The sequence below is a fragment of the Callorhinus ursinus genome, unplaced genomic scaffold, assembly GCF_003265705.2.
Source record: "Callorhinus ursinus isolate GAN/ISIS: 27379988/994484 unplaced genomic scaffold, GSC_fseal_2.0 scaffold12, whole genome shotgun sequence".
Lineage (NCBI taxonomy): Eukaryota > Metazoa > Chordata > Mammalia > Carnivora > Otariidae > Callorhinus > Callorhinus ursinus.
In genome coordinates this window covers 37,847,169-37,866,892 of record NW_027397074.1, presented here as the reverse complement: position 1 = coordinate 37,866,892, position 19,724 = coordinate 37,847,169, and the positions used below count along the sequence as shown (strand labels likewise).

The 19,724-nt window shown below is 40.2% G+C and overlaps 1 long non-coding RNA gene across 1 annotated transcript in view; it reads right to left on the bottom strand.

The window, feature by feature from the left end:
• Window positions 1-8,766: 8,766 nt before the first annotated feature.
• LOC141373870 (uncharacterized) overlaps window positions 8,767-19,724 on the bottom strand; it is a 37,820-nt gene continuing 26,862 nt past the window's right edge. The window contains exon 3 of the long non-coding RNA XR_012380246.1: window positions 8,767-9,033. This is a non-coding gene — a long non-coding RNA (uncharacterized lncRNA). The remainder of the gene's footprint in view (window positions 9,034-19,724) is intronic.

The following is a 19,724-nucleotide window of genomic DNA, read 5'->3' as shown; positions in this document are numbered from 1 at the left end:
CTTATATTTTTTTATTAATAAAAAAAATCTTTCATTGGATTTTTGTTTAAAGAGAATAAGCATTGCAAAAAAACTATGTCGATTTAAATTCTGGTCGGCCTATTACTAAAAGTGCAGCCTTGGACAAGTGACCAACCCCTCAGAGCCTCATTCCTTTGTCTATAAAATGGTGAAGATGATAATATTACCATCCTAAGAAATTAAAAGCTCTTAGGACAGTCTCTGCTACATCTTAAACTCTCATTAAATGTTAGCTATGATATTAATCATCATTATTAATATTATTCCTAAGAGATATTATTTGCAACAAGCCAAACACAGAGTAAAACCCTCTTTCCATTCACCTCCATTCCAAACACTAAGCAATAATAACTAATTGGCAAATACTTTCTCACTTTTATCTGGCTTACATGAGTTTTATATATTACACGTATATATAATGTGTGTTTTTAATGTAAAATTTCATGCATGAATGCAACATATATATGCAAACTTGCTCTTTTTTACCTTAATATATAATGATCATATCTCCAGTTCAAAATATAGAAATCAAAATCACTATTTTCATAGAATTTACTGCTCTATGGTATGAATATATTTTATTCAATAAAAATATTCCTACTGATAACCTCAAGTTGTTTACTATTTTCATCCCACCACAAGCAATTTGCAAGAAACTTGCTTGTACTGGTACTTGCAAAGATTGTCTCTTATGTTAGTATTTTTGTTTTAGTAGAAAGATTTCCAACAGTGGGAATGCTATCACTAGGTGTATGCATATTTAAAATACATAGAGTAAGATCACTGTACAGAAAGTTATTTCATTTCACAAATGCATCTGTTAAGTGTGAGTACTCGTTTCCCTATAATTTCTTCAGCACTAATTATTCCTGGCCTTGTAAATTACTACATCTCTAATGGGTGAAGAGTATACCTGACTGCTAGAGAGGTTGAGCCTCTTTGCGTTTGCTTAGTGGCCATGTGCATTTCCCACTGCAGCAAATATTCCATTCCTACCCTTGCCTCTTTAATTTCCTATGATATTGTTTTTCTGTTATCAATTCCTAGGAACTGAATATATATGATAATATTAAGCCTTTGCTTATCATTTGTATTGCTAATATATGTCTTTGGTTCTTCGCCATATATTCTGTATAATATATTTTATACCCTATTTCAGAAAGGATAATACTAACCTACATGAATGCTTTTCCTAGTTCATTAAAATATTCTTTATACATGGGATAAGATACCTTTTGTACTATTTAGGTAGAGTTGTTTTCTCCACTAGAGTAAGAATGGATTATTATCTCCCCACCCACCCTCTACACCTCCATAACCCACCCCTCTCCTATCTGGTACACATAAGCCTAAATGTGCAGAATAATGCCTGGACAATCGTAAGTATTCAATATATATTTATTCAGTCAGTGAACTTTAAAGTTTCAGTACATGATCTGTAAAAATAAAATAAAGTAACCCTGCCACAGCAAAATGGCTGGAATTATTTTACATTAAATTTGGAAGATATTTGGAACGGTTTGAATTAAAACAGACGATCAAATTCACCAGGAGTGGGGTTAGAGATATGTATACCTCTGGGAGCAACCTAAATATTATAAGCGTTTATTCTCCCTGGTAGCTGCAAGCATTGATTTTTAGTGATGGTTATGGATTCTCTCAACTATCCCAAGGACAGCTAGCAATACTAATATTCAGCTCTATTTCCTTATTTATTTTCATTGATAACATTTTTCTTTTCACAACGACCTGAGTCATATGTAATAAAATAGTGAAATATAAGTTAAAATAAAAATCAGGGCCAATGAAAAAGAGAAAGCAAATATGATCATTAATAGTGTCAACAAATATGTTTTATCTGAGCTTTAATTTTGACATTGAACTTCCTAGCAGCCAGAGCATATAGAGAAACATGATTAGGTGTACAATTCTCATTCAGAAAAGAGAAAAATGCCAGTTCCTCAGAGAAAGTAAAACCCTTCCTATCTTCAAAGATTGATAGCTGTTTTATAAACGCCACCTGCATGTTAGGGCTGTGAATTTGCCAATTTCAAGTACTTAAAATGTTTAGAAGGGGGTTGCCTGGCTGCTCAGTTGGTGGAGCATGCAACTCTGGATCTCGGGGTTGTGATTTTAAGCCCCATGATGACTGTAGAGATTACTTAAAAATAGAATATTGGGACACCTGCATGGCTCAGTTGGTTAAGTGTTGAACTCTTGATCTCAGCTCAGGTCTTGATCTCAGGGTCTTGAGTTTAAGCCTTGTGTTGGGCTCCCCACTGGGCCCGAAGCCTACTTTAAAAACTAAGTAAATAAATAAATAAATAAGTAAAATCTTAAAAAAAAAGAAAAGAAAATGTTTGGAAGAATTAATTATATTGAATTTAAGAATATGGTTTGAAATATTTAATTAATGTAATTCCTATATGAGATTATTTAGACAAGTTTTATGTGCTTGAAATTAATAGAACATTAATCAGAGATTAAATAAAAGTATTATTTTATTCAAATACTTCTAGATTCAAAAATTGACTAAGAAGATCTGAAAATTGGGCTTGAAAGCTTGAGAAAAAAATTGTGACTTTAATAAAATGAATGTTAATCTAAAACCCAAGAATCTATAAATTTATTGTTCCAAACTGTCCAAAATGCTCCCTTGGACATTGAAAAAAACTCACACACTTTAAGATCACTAAATGAATCAACTCAAAACTAGATATCTAAGAATTTGTGTCAATGCCAGAGATTTTAATTTTAGATTTTAGTTTTAGTTCTTCCTTCTATAATATCAGGAGCAGTTATTTACTGAGGCTACTCTGTTTTGTGATAACACCAAATCCTTTGTCTAAGCATATTAGCCAAATAGGGCTCAGGGGAACAAATAGCCAGGTAACCTAAGAGTGAATTCAAAGTTTAAAGGTATGGTATAAGGAAGAGGTGAGGAATGTGAAACCCTGCATTTGTTCTAAATTGCTCAGGATTGGGGCGCCTGGGTGGCTCAGTCAGTGAAGCATCCAACTCTTGATTTCAGCTCAGGTCATGAACTCAGGTTTATGAGATCAAGCCCTTGGTCAGGCTCCTCACTCAGCGGGGAGTCTGCTTGAACTACTCTCTCCCTCTCCCTCTGCCCCTCTCCCTGCTGCTTGCACATGTACTCTCTCAAATAAATAAATCTAAACAAAAAAATTGCTCAGGATAGTTCTCTAGTTTGTCAAGCTGCTATTCTTCCTGACTATCTAGATTCTCGTGGAGTTATGAAAATGCAGGTTTCTTGAGAACATTAGTAATGGAATTCATGCAGCTTGGCTAATAGCCATTCCAGAGTAAGGCAGGTCAGGTAGGGTGAGCATTGTCTGATTTGGAACCTGGAGAGAAGTGCTGCCATCTTGGCTCTCAGGCTGGTTACTTAACCGCTCCAGGTTTCCTCATCTATATGTAAAGTCTTCATAATTATTCCTACTATACAGGTTATTAACGAGATTATACGAGGTAATTTCGATGGCAGTCACTTAATGATTAATTTAGATTTCTTTCCTTTCTGGTTCACAGTGTTTTTATTATCTTCCACAAAAATTAAATCTTCATTTTGCTATTCTTCCAGTTCTAAAATATAGTGAGCAATCTAAGTGAGTAAGAAGTGTTTTCCATGAGCAAATAGTAGCTTCTGGGGTCATCAGTGGCCCTTTCAGGTCTCAGCATCTGTATGTATTTAATTTTTTTAAGAAAGATTTATTTATTCTAGAGAGCAAAGGAGAGAGAGGGAGAGAGAGAGCAGTGGGGGCGGGGGCAGAGGAAAAGGGAGAGAGAGAATCTCAAGCAGACTCCCCGCTGAGCACAGAGCCCCATGTGGGGCTGGATCTCACAACCCTGAGATCATTACCTGAGCCAAAATCAAGAGTTGGACGCTTAACTGACAGAGCCACCCAGGTGCCCCTGTATTTAATTTTTTAAAGCAATCTGCTATAAAACTTATAGAGAGCAATTTAATTAAAATTTAATAGGGAAAAAAAATCTTCACTTGTGTCCAAAAGATCCTGACCTCTGAAGTTCTAACTTCTCTACCTAAAAGACACAGTGAGGAGTTTGTCTAACAAAAATAAAAAGCATGAGAGAGATAGGAAGAAATCTTTGGGAGATATAAAACAATGTGGAAGAAAACAGGGAAAAGGGCAACAAGAATACCAAAAGCTGAAACCCTGCAGGGAATACATTGTTTGGCTTCCCTCCAAAAGGGCATATCACCTGAGTGTGATGTGTTCACTCAGTGTAGGAGATACATGGGCTTGGGGTGCTTCTCTATCCCTACATCACCAGGACAGGACAGAAGGAATCCTAAAAAAATAAATGAATGTGCAAAAAGGTGAGAGAAATTCATGTAGAAAATAATATAAATGGCAAATGGAACTAAGAGGAAAAAAAATCGTAATTATCTTGTTCAATCTTCCTAGAAAGATTTTTTCTGAATGTGACAAGTGGCTTGAGAAAACCTAGATTAAGAGTGTGAACTTAGAAGGCGGAATGCCCACCAAGAGGTATAGACATGGTCGTGTCATACACAGGGACAGCTGTAGGTGTGCTGTCTTCCCAGAACACGTGTCCGGAATGTGTCAGGAAGCCTTCTTGCTAAGTCCTGCTAAATCCAACTCCTGAAAGATCATGTGATGTGAATAATATCACCATGAGAAAAGTAGGAAGCATCTTTTGAGAAGATGAAGCCTGGGGGGTGGGCAGAGAAAGAAGAAGATGAAGACTGGGGAAAGAAACAAAACAAGGGTACAACATGATTGGGCAAACTACAACAAAGAGTCAAATATAACAGCAAAGATAAATTTCCACAGTGGGTAAATGCAAACTCTTCAGGAAATAAGAGTATCAAGGAAGTTGCTTTGTTCTGTCAGTCAAGACAGACCTAGAATGCTCTTTAAGAAGGACATCAACAATTAGAAGAGAAGGTGGGCCAAGATGGCAAGAGATGAGAAACGGTTGTAAACATCGAGGATAGCTTGGGAGAGGGTACTAGAACAGCCTTTAGGTACTGTCAGACCTATTAAATGGAGAGGAATTAGATTTACTTTATGTAGTTTCAGAAGGCTGAACTGAGATCAATAAGTGGATACTGTCAGGAGGTAGATTTTGGCACGATATAAGAAGAACTTCCAAGGAATGAGAACTCTCTGAAACGAAACAAACTCCCTGCAGAGTGGTGAGCTCCTCTTAATTGGAGAAATTCAAGTACAGGCTGAACTACTACTCATTAGGAATGTTGTAAGAGAATTCTATATGGGGACGCCTGGGTGGCTCAGTCGGTTAAGCGGCTGCCTTCGGCCCGGGTCATGATCCCAGGGTCCTGGGATTGAGTCCCACATTGGGCTCCTTGCTCAGCAGGGAGCCTGCTTCTCCCCCTCTCTCCCTCTGCTTGTACTCTCTCTGTCAAATAAATAAAAAAAAAAGAGAGATTTCTATATGATAGTAACAGAAGCAGATTCAGCTTTATGGGGCCCCAATTTTTTAAGTTTAGGGAACCCTTTTTAAGAACAAAGAACAGGGCACCTACCTGGTTTAGCTTGTAGACCATGTGACTCTTGATAGCAGGGTGGTGAATTCAAGACTCACATTGGGCATGAGTCTTGAATTTTTTGGGGAAAAAAAAAAGAATACAAAACTGTGAATAAAAATTAGAGAGCCTTGGAAGGTACTTTTATACGTCAGGAATCCTTGAAACTTAAGCTTCATTAGCTTTGTCATAAATTCACATCAAGTGAGTCCATTGATAACAAATGCATGATTTAAATTTTTTAAATGACAATTCTCCTTAATTTTGAAATAATTATTTGTTATCTATGGGACATCAAGGAGGTGGTAGAAAGAGAGAAGAAGTGAAATTAGACTTACCTGGGTTCCTAGCCTAATTCTGTTTTCACAGCTGGGTAACCTTGAGCAAATTACTTAAACTCTCTGAGCCTGAATTCCTTCATCTGTCAAATGGAAGTGATCATCTCTATTTTGAAATATTGTTTGGGAAAAATCAAATAAAGTTCTGTATGTAAAGCATTGGTATACTGAAGTTGTGTATTTAATGACAGTTAAAATGGAGGACTAATAAGATTTGGGTAGTCATAATGAAAAGGTTTTTAACAATGACAGCTGGGAGTGTCATCTGTCATCCTGAAGATAATGATGTGACATTGTGCCATGGATGCCACTTTAAGGCTTGTGGACAGACTGGAAAAATCACTCACAGGACTGGTCGGTCATGATAAACATCTTTGTCCTCCTTACCCCCTCTTCACTCTTCCAAAATTTGGGATCAGAATGAAGGACTGGGACATTTCTTGTCACTCCACTCCCAAGAAGCAGGTTGGCCAAGTTCAAGTGTACACAGATGGGCCACACTATCTAGAGGGTAGTAACTTAACAGGAGTTCCTATGCATCACACAACTCTAGGTCACCATTCATCTAGAAGACTCTTCCTACTCAAAGAGAGGTCCTCAACCAGCAGCAATAGCATCACCTGGGAGCCTGCTAGAAATGAAGAATCTTGGGCCTACCCAAGATCACCAGGTCATCTGATGCACAGCAATTTTGAGAAGTGCTAATCTAGACTCCAATGCAACTGGCTTTCTCCCAGTGCTGTGAGGTTGAGGTCCTCTCCTTTGGGCTCTCGAATGCATTTCCTTTTATGAGGTCAGAGAGGTGAGAAGAAGCGAAGAGGGCTGCTCCCCTCAATTGCCAGGGGCAGGCCCGGTCCACCTGATTCTCATTGACCTTTTATTCTTTGGATTCTCCTCCTTTCCTTTAACCTAAGAGATCAAAATAGTTCAAATTTGAAATGGCAAATTATTCTTGACAGAAGGTCCAGCCATTTCTCTCTGGCTACCACATTTCTTTCTAAGAGGTGGGGTAGAAAAGATGGGACCAGGGGTTGGCTCCCACTTCAGAAAGTCTCTAAACCACTTCTCCCCTCTTCCTTCTCATCTTTCTCCCTTCCGCCATCACCCCCCACCTCTCCTACAAGCTGGGCAAAATAAGCCAGGGAACAAATTCTTTGGGAATGATTCCACCGGCCCTGGGAGGATCCAAGTGGCAGACCCAAGCAGCACTGGGACTCAATGTCTGCATCTTCATCTAATTGGCGTGTTCTGGGTCTACCTTTCCTAGCCTTGGCTGTGGTCTCAGAGAAAAGCGGAAAGAGGAGGAGTGACCAGTTAGGCCTGTATTACTTATAAACATCTGGTCTAGACAAAATGAGTCCTCCATCTGTCCCAGGGGTGCATCGGCATTTGGAAAGGCTTATCTAGTACCAAAAGACATGCCTTTGCTGGCACTGAGTGCATATATTAATAGTAAATACTGGGGTATCTGGGTGGCTCATGGGGTTTAGTGCCCAACTCTTGATTTCGGCTCAGGTCATGGTCTCCCAGTCATGGTCACCGGGTCTGTGGGATTGAACCCCACTTGGGGCTCCAGGCTCCACTCTCAATGTGGAGTCTGCTTTAGGTTCTTTCTCCCTCTGCTCCTCCCCACTCATGCTCTCTCTCTCAAATAAATAAAATCTTTAAAAAATAGTTGATACTTATCTAGCACTCACTTATATATAAACACTTAACGTATATTTACCCACAGTAACCCTATAAGGTACACACTATAGCTGTTTCCATTTTATGGATGTGGAATCAGAGGCACTCAGAGGTTAAGCAATTTGCAAGGTCACCCAGAAAATAAGTAGTAGAACTGGGATTCAAATCCAGGCCACAGAGCCAGAGACCTTGCTCTTAACCTGCCTCTGACACACATCTCTCAGGAACCCCGGAGGGGAGGGCTGCCTGGTTTGGGTGTTCTTACTCCCCCAGCCAGTTACTGTCCCAATCGTATTACCATTCCCTACAGAGCTCCTTTGTCAAAGCACAGCAACAGATTTTTTTAAACCACAAAGATATGTATGACTGCAGTTGTTTGTTTAGTATTCCAACCAGATTTGCAAATGAGAAAAGGAAGCATATCGCGGGCACAGAAAGACTTCCCACAGCACTAGTAGTAAAAAAAAAAAAAAAAAAAAAATGAAGGCCACATAAGATAATCAGGATAATCCAATCAAAGTGAGACAAAGAGTTACTCTTTTCCTGAAGCAAATTTTCTAAGGGTAAGATTTTCAAAACAGAACCAATTAAATTTGTTTCCTGTTCTCAATCCCAGTTCCTTGCTTTAGATAAAGCAAGCTGCTATTTAAAAAGGACTTTCACAGATGTTTACTCCTTGATCTTTATGACATCCCAAAGAGGTTGAGTGTCTTGCTTAAAATAACACACGAACTAAGTGGCAGAGTTTAGACCACAGCCTGGTCTCCTGAGGTAGACACCAGAGCCTTTTAGCTTCACCCCACAATCCTTCCTTAGTGGTAAAAGTAGGGTGGAAAGAGGTATGAGAATCTCATACTTTAAATCTAGAAATTTCTAGTCACCCACAAAAAACAGTAAGTATTGAGGGCTTTATCATGCACCAGTGTCAACCTAAGAATGTCACATGGTATAATTCACTTAGTCATAAATAAGTCACAATAAATCAAAGAGAAACATATTATTATAATCTCCATTTTGCAGATGAAGAAACTGAGGTGTGGAAAAGTTAAATACCTCGCTCAGGCTCAGCCTCCTAGTAAGTGGCAGAGCTCATAATCAAACCAGGACACATGATTTTATTTATTTTTTATTTTTTAAAGATTTTATTTATTTATTTGACAGAGAGAGACACAGCGAGAGAGGGAACACAAGCAGGGGGAGTGGGAGAGGGAGAAGCAGGCCTCCCGCTGAACAGGGAGCCTGATGCGGGACTCAATCCCAGGACCCTGGGATCATGACCTGAGCCGAAGGCAGACGCTTAACGACTGCGCCACCCAGGCGCCCCAGGACATATGATTTTAGAAACTCTTATCCACCAAGCTCTCTGGACTCTGCTGAAAAATTAAGACCGAATTGTTCAACAGAGATCCCCACAGCATCAGTCCCCAGAATCATCTGTGAATGGAAAAGGGAGAGTACATAACACATTTATGGTAAGAAAAAAATAATAATATTATAGTGTTGTTATGTTAAACAATCATTTGAAGGTAAACAGAACTATCATTTGGGTGTCAGCATGGAATATTAATGATTAATAAATCAATATGCATCAATTTATATGATCTGAATATCTTCTATGTGTCGGGTCTGTGTCAGATAATGTGGGGGCTGCAAAGACAACAAAACCTGCCCTGCCTTCAAGAAACCTACAAGGAAGGGACAGAAAGGCATTATCACACACACACCACACACACACACACACACACACACACACACACACACACACACAGTGCCACCCAGAAGGTATAGGTAAGAGTTCAATGCAATCATTGAAGAGATGTCACAGGGCAGTAGGTGATTAAATGTTAAATGAATTCTACAGTCAATAAGCGCTATAGGAGTTCAAGGCAAGGAGCAATTCTCTAGGCTTGGGTTATAAAGGAAAACTGTCCTGGAGATTGGGTTTGAGTTAGGTGTTAAAGAATGCCAAAAATGTGAGTAGTTCTAGGGGAGGAGAAGGACATTCCAGATAGAGAGGGCAGTGTGAGCATAGGTGTGGAGGCAAGAAAATGCTGGAAGGGCACATTTGTGGTGAGGACAGGAAACACAAAGCCGGCCAGCACCCAACATGACTTCATTGCCAACCTCTCATCCCTCAGGGCTACTGCTGTAGAGAACTCTGGGTAGAGTGCCCTGGTAGTAACCAATCCACCTGCTCCCTGTCTGCCAGGGAGCCCTTAGTAACACATCCGTCCACAGGATGGGCAACTCCTTTCAACAAATCTTCCTTCCACGCCCCAGGGACTGCTGTTGTCCCTCACAAGGATTTCTTCAGAAGTACAAATCAATCCAGTTGTACAATCCAAGGGCTGTTGGTTCTAAGTCTTTGGGAACTCTAAAGCCAGCAAATGTCACCACAGTTCCCATCCCTGTCACTGTCTTTGGAGACTTCCCAGAAGGCAAGTTCCTCCAATCATCCGCGCTTGCTGTATTTGTGTCCCCATACAGCTCCAGGCTTCCTCTCAATGACCTGTGCCCACTGGCCCACCAACACTTCCCAGAGTTCCCACTGGAAAGCCATTGCATGGCAACGACCCCCCTACCCCTGACATGCTCGCATGCTTCCCTCTACACATTTTCCTGCGGTTTTCTCACATACATCCTTCTCACAACCCCCTGCCACTGCCTTCATTCAAAAAAATATTAATTTAGGGGCGCCTGGGTGGCTTAGTCGTTAAGCGTCTGCCTTCGGCTCAGGTCATGATCCTGGGGTCCTAGGATCGAGCCCTGCATCCCTCTCCCACTCCCCCTGCTTGTGTTCCCTCTCTCGCTGTGTCTCTCTCTGTCAAATAAATAAATAAAATCTTTTAAAAAATAAAAAATATATTAATTTATACCTCCTACATCATAAAGCAGTGAACAGAACGACCCCAAATCCTGCCTTCAAGTAACTTCTATTCTTGGGGGAGTGTTGCTAGGGGGAAAGAAAAGTAAACGTATGTCACATCAGATGGTGATGAGTGCTCTGTAGGAAAATGAAACAGAGGTGGAGAATAGGACCTTCCTGTAGGAGTGGGTACAGGAAAGCTGGAAGGCCTTGCTGAGCAAGTGACAGTTAAACAGAGAGGGGATGAGCAGGCCCCTGGGGAAGGCCTTTCCAGGCAAAAACATAAGCAAGTGCAAAGGCTCTGAGGTGGGGATAAGTTTTGTCATGTTTGGAGACAGCAAAGAAGCTGGTGGGGCTGGAGCAGGATGGGCAAGTAGAAAAGTGGTACTAGATAAATTCAGAGAGGAAAGACAGATAGCCTAGTGAGGGCCAAGGTGGAGATACTGGAGTTACTCAGAGGGAGGTGGGAAGCCATGAGCAGAAGACCAATATGAGGGTGCCTGGGTGGCTCAGTCAGTTAAGCATCTGCCTTTGGCTCAGGTCATGATACCAGAGTCCTGGGATCGAGTCCCGCATCGGGCTCCCTGCTCAGCAGGGAGTCTGCTTCTCCCTCCCTCTGCCTCTTCCCCTGCTCGTGCTTGCTTGGTCTCTCTCACTCACTCTCTCTCTCAAATGAATAAAAAAAAGTCTTAAAAAAAAAAAAAAAAGACCTACATGATCAAAAGTGCATCAAAAAAAATTTAACCCAACTCCTGTGTGAAGAATAGACCGAACCAGGGAGATAGTTCCTGAATCACTCACTCTTCCATTCTTTTATAGAAATTTTGCATCTTTAGAGATCATGTCATCCAGTTGTAGAAACCTCTTCACCAGACCATTACCTTCGTAATTCTTCTTCCTCTCCATCGTTCCTGAGGACTTCAGGCTTTCTTTCTCAGTCTTCTCCCTAAGACTTTCCACCAACCAGGGGAATTTGGCGTCCACTTGGATGCTCCATGCCACTCACTGGCTTCTCGGTTCATTGACTTCCTTGATCCCAATTACCTTCACATGGTTTTCCCAATTAGCCACTCAGTCCCACTGCCAGGTCAAGATCTTAGCATCACCTGGGTTTGATCTGCTCCTGAAGGCATAAAACAGCACATTCCACTCTCAAATGCCAATCTCTTATCTTTGCAATTTTCTTACTTATTTACTCTTAGGTTAGCTGTTCCCCAACTTCATGGAAAACACCAGTTTGTTTGCCGTTCACTCAATCATTCCTACCCAGTCCTTCTGCAGTCGTTACAGCTACTTCAAACAGTCTTCACACTCTGCAAACCATCTACCTGATTTGTCCCCTCACTGACTTTGCAAATGAAATCCATCAAATTCCTGCCATCCTATTCACCACATCCATCTTTGCTCTTTCTTCGAATCCCACAGAATGGGTCTGAAGGCTTCACCTTCCCAGCCTCTCTCACAGTAGACATCTTGCCCCAGAGCTCCTCCCCCCACCCTCTCCTGACTGGCTTCTTTCCTTCAGCACTGGAACTTGCTCACATCTCTCTTATCTTAGAAACACACACACACATAATGACCTCAAACACTCCCTCTCTTTGCCCAATCTTACTGAAGGGGCCCATGGGCAGGCCAAACTCATGGCTGGGATATTCTTCCCTCCACTACACTGCTCTTGCTGTTGGTTTCAGAAACTTCCAGCCTCAGAAAAGCCATTTCGAACACCCTTTACCCCCTACCCCAAATTACTGGGTAAGATGCTCTATGTGCTGGCATAGTGTCTTGTGCTTGTTCTTTATTGACATTTGTCACATTGTATGGAAATTTCTTATTTACTCGCGAGCTTCCCTTTCTAGACCACGAGCTAGCTGAAGTCAAGGTCTGTATCTGTATCACAATTTCTCATATATTGAATACGTGCTCTTTTGAATTAAATTTACAGAGAAAATTGAATTATGAGTAACAGCATATAGAATTTGGGTTTTCATCTCTGCACATTAAATAATAATTGAGAGTTGTCCACCAAAGTTGTGACATGACCAAAGGGATAATTTATTGAATCTATTTCATTTCCCTGTTCTTTTTGTGTCTATAAACCTCCCCATTTTGTTGGGCCCTATGAAACCACTACTCTGTTGTGTGCAAAACTGAGCTGACTCTCAAAGTCTTTCCCAATTTTCAAGATAGGGAGTAGAGGCTGATAAGCTGGATGGAGAAGGAACAATGTGGGGCATTTGAGTTGGGACATGTACGGGACAATCAGGTGGAAATGTCTAGTGGGCAGGTGAATAACAGGGGCTATGCTCAGGGAAGGTCTGAGCTGGGGACATATACTTTGGACCCAGCAAAATATGCATAGCAGTTGAAACATGAGAGAGTCTGTGCTCACCAAGAGAGAGCATGCAGAGCAAGAAGACTAGAGAGCAGCCCCTGTGTCCAAAGGACACAGATACTTGAAGGATGGCAAGAGAAAGGAGACCATGGTCAGAGAAGAAAGAAAGAACCCCAGGAAGGACATATGCTAACCAAGGTCTGCACCCTGACCTTTGTCCCCTTTGTGCAAAATCTTCTAGTCTGTTCTCTTGCCCTATCCTTCAGTCTCTGGGCTGAAGAATTCTGACTTTGTATGCTTGATATTCCTATATAGGCATATAATCTAGTTTTAACTGGTTTCTCACCAATGGACAGAAATAGTTTATCTTTGGCCAATTCCTACTACACTTACCCCAACAGCTATCTTAAACCTTCACTCTCCCAAGGACACTAATCATTTTCTACTCTCACTCTTTTTTTCAGTAACAGCTCTTTTGAGATATAACCACTCAAGGCACTCATTAAAATGTATAATTCAATTTTTTCAAAAGTATATTCACAGAGTTGTGCAACTATCACCAGAATCACAGAACATTTTCTCATGCCAAAAGGAAATCCCATACTTTTTTGCCATCACCATACAAACCCTACCCTCCACCCCTCTAGCCCTAAGCAACCATCAGTCTATTTTCTGTCTCTATAGACTTGCCTGTTCTGGACATTTTCTGTAAATGGAACCATGTGGCCTTTTGTAAGTGGATGCTCTCAAGGTTCATCCATGTTGTAGCATAAATCAAAACATGATTCCTTTTTATGAACACATACACCTGAATAAGATTCCACTGTGTGAATATACTACATTTTCTTTATCCATTCGTCAGTCGATAGACATTTGGGTGTTTCTACCTTTTGGCTATTGTGAATAATGCTGCTATAAACATTTATGTACAAATTTTTGTGTGGACATATGTTTTATTTCTCTTGGGTATGTACTTAAGAGTGGAATTGCTAGGTTATATGGTAACTCTGTGTTTAATCATTTGAGCAACTGTCAGACTATTTTCCAGAGTGAAATCCCAGTCTTAAACTCCCACCAACAGTATGGTGTTATGAAGGTCCCAGTTTCTCTACATCTTTGCCAACCTTTTTTTTCTCTTTTTTTAAAGCCATTCTAGTACCTGTAAAGTAGTATCTCATTATGGGTCTGATATCTCTCATCATTAATGATCTTAAACAAATATTCATGCTTATTGGCCATTTGTATATCTTCCTTGGAGAAATGTTTATTCAGATCCTTTGGCTCATTTTTAATTGGATTATTTTTTTTATTATTGAGTTGTATATTAGTCTGCTTGGATTAGAGCATCCACTTACAAAAGGCCACATGATTCCATTTACATAAAGTGTCATAACAAAATACCACAAACTGTGTGGCTTAAATGACATAAACGTATTTTCTCACAGTTCTGGAGCCTAAAAAATACAAGATCAAGTGCTGGCAGGTGTTGGGTTCTGGTAAGAGCTCCCTTCCAACCCTGCAAATGAATACTTTATATTCACATGGCCTTTTCTCTGAGGAAAAAGAGAAAGAGGGAGTTGTCTGCTGTCTCTTCTTATAAGGATGCTAATCCTATTGGTTCAGGGCCCTACCCTTATGATCTCATTTAACCTTACTTACATTCTTAAATGTCCCATATCCAAAGATAGCCACACCAGGCATCAGGCCTTCAACATAGGAATTTTGCAGGGTCAGAACATTCAACTTATAAAAGTTGTAACCGTTCTTTATATATTCTAGATACAAGCCCCTTATCAGATTTTTTTTTTTTTTAAGGTAGGCGCCATGCCCATTGCAGACCCCAATGTGAGGCTTGAACTCATGACCCTGAGATCAAGACCTGAGCCGAGACTAAGAGTCAGATGCCTAACTGACTGAGCCACCCAAGCGCCCCTATCAGATACCATTTTTAATATTGGGTTGTTTTTTCACTTTCTTGATGTTCTTTGAAGCTCAAAAGTTTTTAATTTTTATGAAGTCCAGTTTATTTTATTTTTTTGGTTGCTTGTACTTTTGGTGTCATATTTAAGAAATCATTACCTAATCCAAGGTCATAAAGATTACTCTTCTGTTTTTTTATGTGTTGTTCTACTGTCATAATTTGGTAGTTAGGAGCACCTACCTCAAAGTAATGAAAGACTGGATTTGAGCTGTGCCTCCTCCTTTATCAGCTGTTTAACCTAAGGCAAAGCGTACTGAATTTAAGCCTTGTTTCCTCTTCTCTTAAGTGGAGTGAGTGAATACAAGCAACGTTCTTCCTAGGAAAGTTTTCAGGCTCCATTGAGTTCATATTTGTTAAAGCTCCTAACACAGTGTCTGGTGCATGTAAGTGCTCTATCTGTGTCAGCTGTTAATGACCACCAACTGTAGCTTCTCAATATTTGCTCACCTGCAACTTAAATGTCTGTTTTCCCTTCACTTTCAAATCAGAACAAGGGTGTAATTGACTTTCAAGTTATTTATTGCTAATACTATATAATCACAATTGTATTGTTTAATGTGCATTCTTTATCTAAAACTATGATTAATACTTTCCAAGATCTAACTTTTGGGTGCATTCCTATATTTTTGTTATGCAAGATGTCACATTATATTGATCATTTTGGCATTACCATACAAGCTGTGTTTTTCATGAAATGTAATTATGGCAATTTTACATTGCATTATGTAAATCAGAATGTAATATAGCTATTAATTTGGATAATAACAACAGCGTATTTATACAGAATGAAAAAGAAAAAAACCCACCAAAACATTTTGTTTCCACATAATTATACAGTACATTTATTTATGGAATAAATGACCAGCTAACAGTATAATCTACACTGAAGCCATGATAATTCTTCATGAACTTGGTTGGGAGTTATTTGGAATAACAACTCCATTTTCTTTTGACAGATCAATAATGTGAACCATAATAAAGTGTGTTTTAAAGAGTCTGGCTAGTAATAAACAAAGGAGGCGTCTGGGTGGCTCAGTCAGTTAAGCGTATAACTCTTGCTTTCGTCTCAGGTCATGATCTCAGGATCCTGGGATCCAGCCCCATATCGGGCTCTTCACTCAGTGTGGAGTCGGCTTGTACCTCTCCTCGCCCCTCCCCCGTCCCTGCACGCCTGGACTCACTCTCGCTCTCTCTCTGGAATTTAAAAAAAAAAAAAAAATCTTAAAAAAAAAAAGTCTGGCTAATAAAGTTCATTTCCAGTCTGGTCTGGATCAGTGGTTCTCAGACTTAAGTTGCATTAGAATCAGCTGGAAGCGGGGCACCTGGGTGGCTCAGTTGGTTAAGCGTCCAACTCTTGATTTCAGTTCAGGTCAGGATCTCAGGGTCCTGGGATAGAGCCCTGAGTCAGACTCCCCACTCAGCAGGGAGTCTGCTTCAGGATTCTCTCCCTCTTCCTTTGCCCTTCCCCTGCTTGTGGTCTCTCTTTCTCTCTAAAATGAATAAATAAATCTTTTTTAAAAAATTTAAAAAAGAATCACCTGGAAGGTTTGTCAAAACAGATGCTGGGCCCCCTCCCCAGGGTTTTTGCTTCAATAATCCTGGGTAAGGGCCTGAGAATCTGCATTTCTAACAAGTCCCCAGGTGTTGCTGATCCTTATTAGAGCCCAGACTTTGGAAACCACTACCCTAGCACGTAGTTAACACACACTGGGAATATCTGGTCTACTACATTTCTAATTTGGCCAGCATCCACGGAATTCCATGGGTCTTCTTGACACCATCCAGTCTGCTAGAGCTCCCTAGAGGATCCATGGAACTCCAGACATCTCATAAATTCTTTGGACTTACTAAAAAAATTTGAGGAATAGCACTTTTTAAATTTCTAGGAAAGCATCAGGCCCTTGGAGACTCTGTTGACTCCTGAGTCCAGACCACTAACCATAGAGTTAGTCTTCAGCCTCACTAATAATGTGCTTGTTCCGCTTGATTTTGTTCTGACCTGTTCTCCACTGCAGAGGAGATCCCACAACTGGCTTTTACCCTCCTACCCCTGCCCAATTATTCCCTTGTAATATTACAGGTCTATTGTATACATTCCTAAATTTACAGCCATTTCAGTGGGTTTTATGACGATTATAATTTGCTTCCTGATCCCTCCCACATTACATTTTTTTGGCTAACAAGTTTTTATTCCTTTCCTCTTCTTCACTAGTTGTTCTGTTTTTTTCTGCCAACAGAGGTTGGTGTGTAACTAATACTTGGGCAATTGCCTTGGTAATGTTTGGAGTTGGAGTACAACCACCCCAAGCAAAAATTAGCAGGGCAAGTTTATCTTTCATATAGACTCCCAATGTGGAAAGGTATAACTCTGGGGCCCTCATTAACCATTATCTGTGTACCATGGAGATTGCCAATATACAAAGAAAAGCAGACCCAAGAAAACTTGATGATATTGTTTGAACCTTGATTAAGTCATGCCTGGCAACAGAAATCATTTCTGGGAACAGAAGTACCCTTGTCATTATGGATTATTTGAGCCAATATATTTCATTGCTAAAAAGTCCTGATTATATAGATCCTGAAATTAATTACCATAGAGGGGAAAAACACTCCTGTGTTTCTCCTCTAGTCTCAATACTACACTCTATTCACAGAATACTTCACCTCTGGCCCGTCTAGTCACCAAATGTGTGGGAATATTTCCGCATACCAAGCAATTCTCTAATTCTCCAAATACCAGCTCCGTGTCCTACAATTTAACTCAATTCTGACACTGTCTACACTATGCTACCTCGAGTTAGCATCAGATACCACACAGTATGAGTTTAGTCCCACAAGACTGCTCCTTACTTCCCTTCAGATGCCAAACACAAGTCCTGATTATCATCTGGGCTTCTGACCTATCAACTGCCTATGAACATGACCCCCTCCTCAGGTTCATTTATTTCCTAGAATGGCTCAGAGAACTCAGTGGAACACATAACTTACTATTAATGATTTACTACAGATTAAAAAAAAAAGAAAGAAAGAAAAGAAAAAGAAAGAACAGGCCCCCAGTGGCATCACTTGCTCCCCAGACAGAGAGCCAAGACTGAATTGAATGAATGTGACCTTTAACCAGTCAATGTGGAATTTCCTGATCAGCACCAGTGAGGTCATCTGCTCTTCCCCCAAAGGAAGGTGAACTTGCCTGAAATGATCCTTTCTTTTCTTTTACTAAAAACTTTCTTGTCCCACCCTGTTTCTGCCCCCATTTTGTACAGTTCCCAGAAGCAACTTTCCACTTGCTACATGGGAGGATGCATGATTTATGAATAATTGAATAAAGTCAATTAGATCATCAAATTTACTCAGCTGAATTTTTGTTTTTTAACATAAAGGATATTTCAAAAGATATGAATAAACATCCCAATGGAAGAGATGTGTAGGGCACAGTATGGGAGAAGGGCATGAAAAATATTCTTTGCTTGACCAAATTTTAGGCTCTCCTGAACCTACTCTCCCACAAGGCTCATCCCTTGGGCAGTACTTCCTTGTAGAATCCAGTTTCAGCAAGAATCCTTTTAAATCATTTTAGAGAAAATTCCCCACTCTTGATATCCGATCAAACTCTAAACCCCCACTATTCTGAATCCCCCTATAACCTCCCCTCCCCCCTCAACACACACACACATGTTATCTGATCACTCTGGCCTGCCTTCAGCAAGAATCCCATTAGATCAGTTCAGCCAGAATCCCCCAGAATTAATGTTGGCTCTTAGTAATTTCCATCCACCAATGCTTCTCCCCTCAACTAATTTCTTGGGTATAATTCTCCACTTGTTCTGGTTGTATTTGGAATAGAGCCCAGTTCTATTCTGAGGAATGTCTCTTTCTCTATTGCAATCTTTTTTTTTTTTTTTTAAATGACATCTATCTCTACCACTTTATTTATTTATTCTAAGATTTTATTTATTTTCTACCACTTTAACTTCTGTTCTCAGCTTAGGACATAGAACTCTCATGGCCTCTCCAGGCATGCTACCCTCTTAGCACCTCTCCGTTATCAACAACCCAGAAACTCCCTGAATCCCATCCTTTTGCATTCTTATGGAGGCTTCATTACATAGGCACGACTGATTAAATCTTGATGATTAATTCATTGATGATTAATTCAAATTCCAGTCACTTCCTCCTACCCAGAGGTTAGAGGGTGGGACTGAAAGTTCCACTCCTATAATCACGGTATTGGTTCCCCTGGCAACCAGATCTCGTCCTTAGGGAATTTCCAAAAATCATCTCATTAACATAAACTCAGGTGTAGTTGAAAGGGTCTTGTTATGAATAACATAAGACACTTTCACCTTTATTACTTGAGCTATTTGGAGAAGAAAGACCAAAACAGAAGATGCTCCCATTGCTCTTATCACTGAAGAAATCCTAAATGTTTTAGGAGGTTGGTGCCAGGAATGATGAATGTAGATCAAATATATATTTCTTATTATAAATCACAATATCACAACTACTAATGAAAGATCATTTTTCATGAGAAAAGGTTGAATTATGAACATATAATACAACCAGTTTACATTCATAGTCTTCAAATGAAATACTGACCACCATATTTTGAGCCTTACTTAGTTACTACTATTACTAAAAACTTTTAAAGAAATCTAAGTTGTGAGGTACCTGGGTGACTCAGTTGGTTAAGCATCTGCCTTCGGCTCAGATAATGATCCTGGAGTCCGGGGATTGAGCCCCGCATCCAGCTCCCTGCTCGGTGGGGAGCCTGCTTCTCTCTCTGTCCCTCACCCTACTCTCATGGTTGCTCTCTCTCTCTCAAATAAATAAAAAATCTTAAAAGAAAAAGAAAAAGAAATCTAAGTTGTTTGACCATGGTGGCAAGAGTCATAAAGAAGGAGCAAAAGAGGGGCGCCTGGGTGGCTCAGTTGGTTAAGCGACTGCCT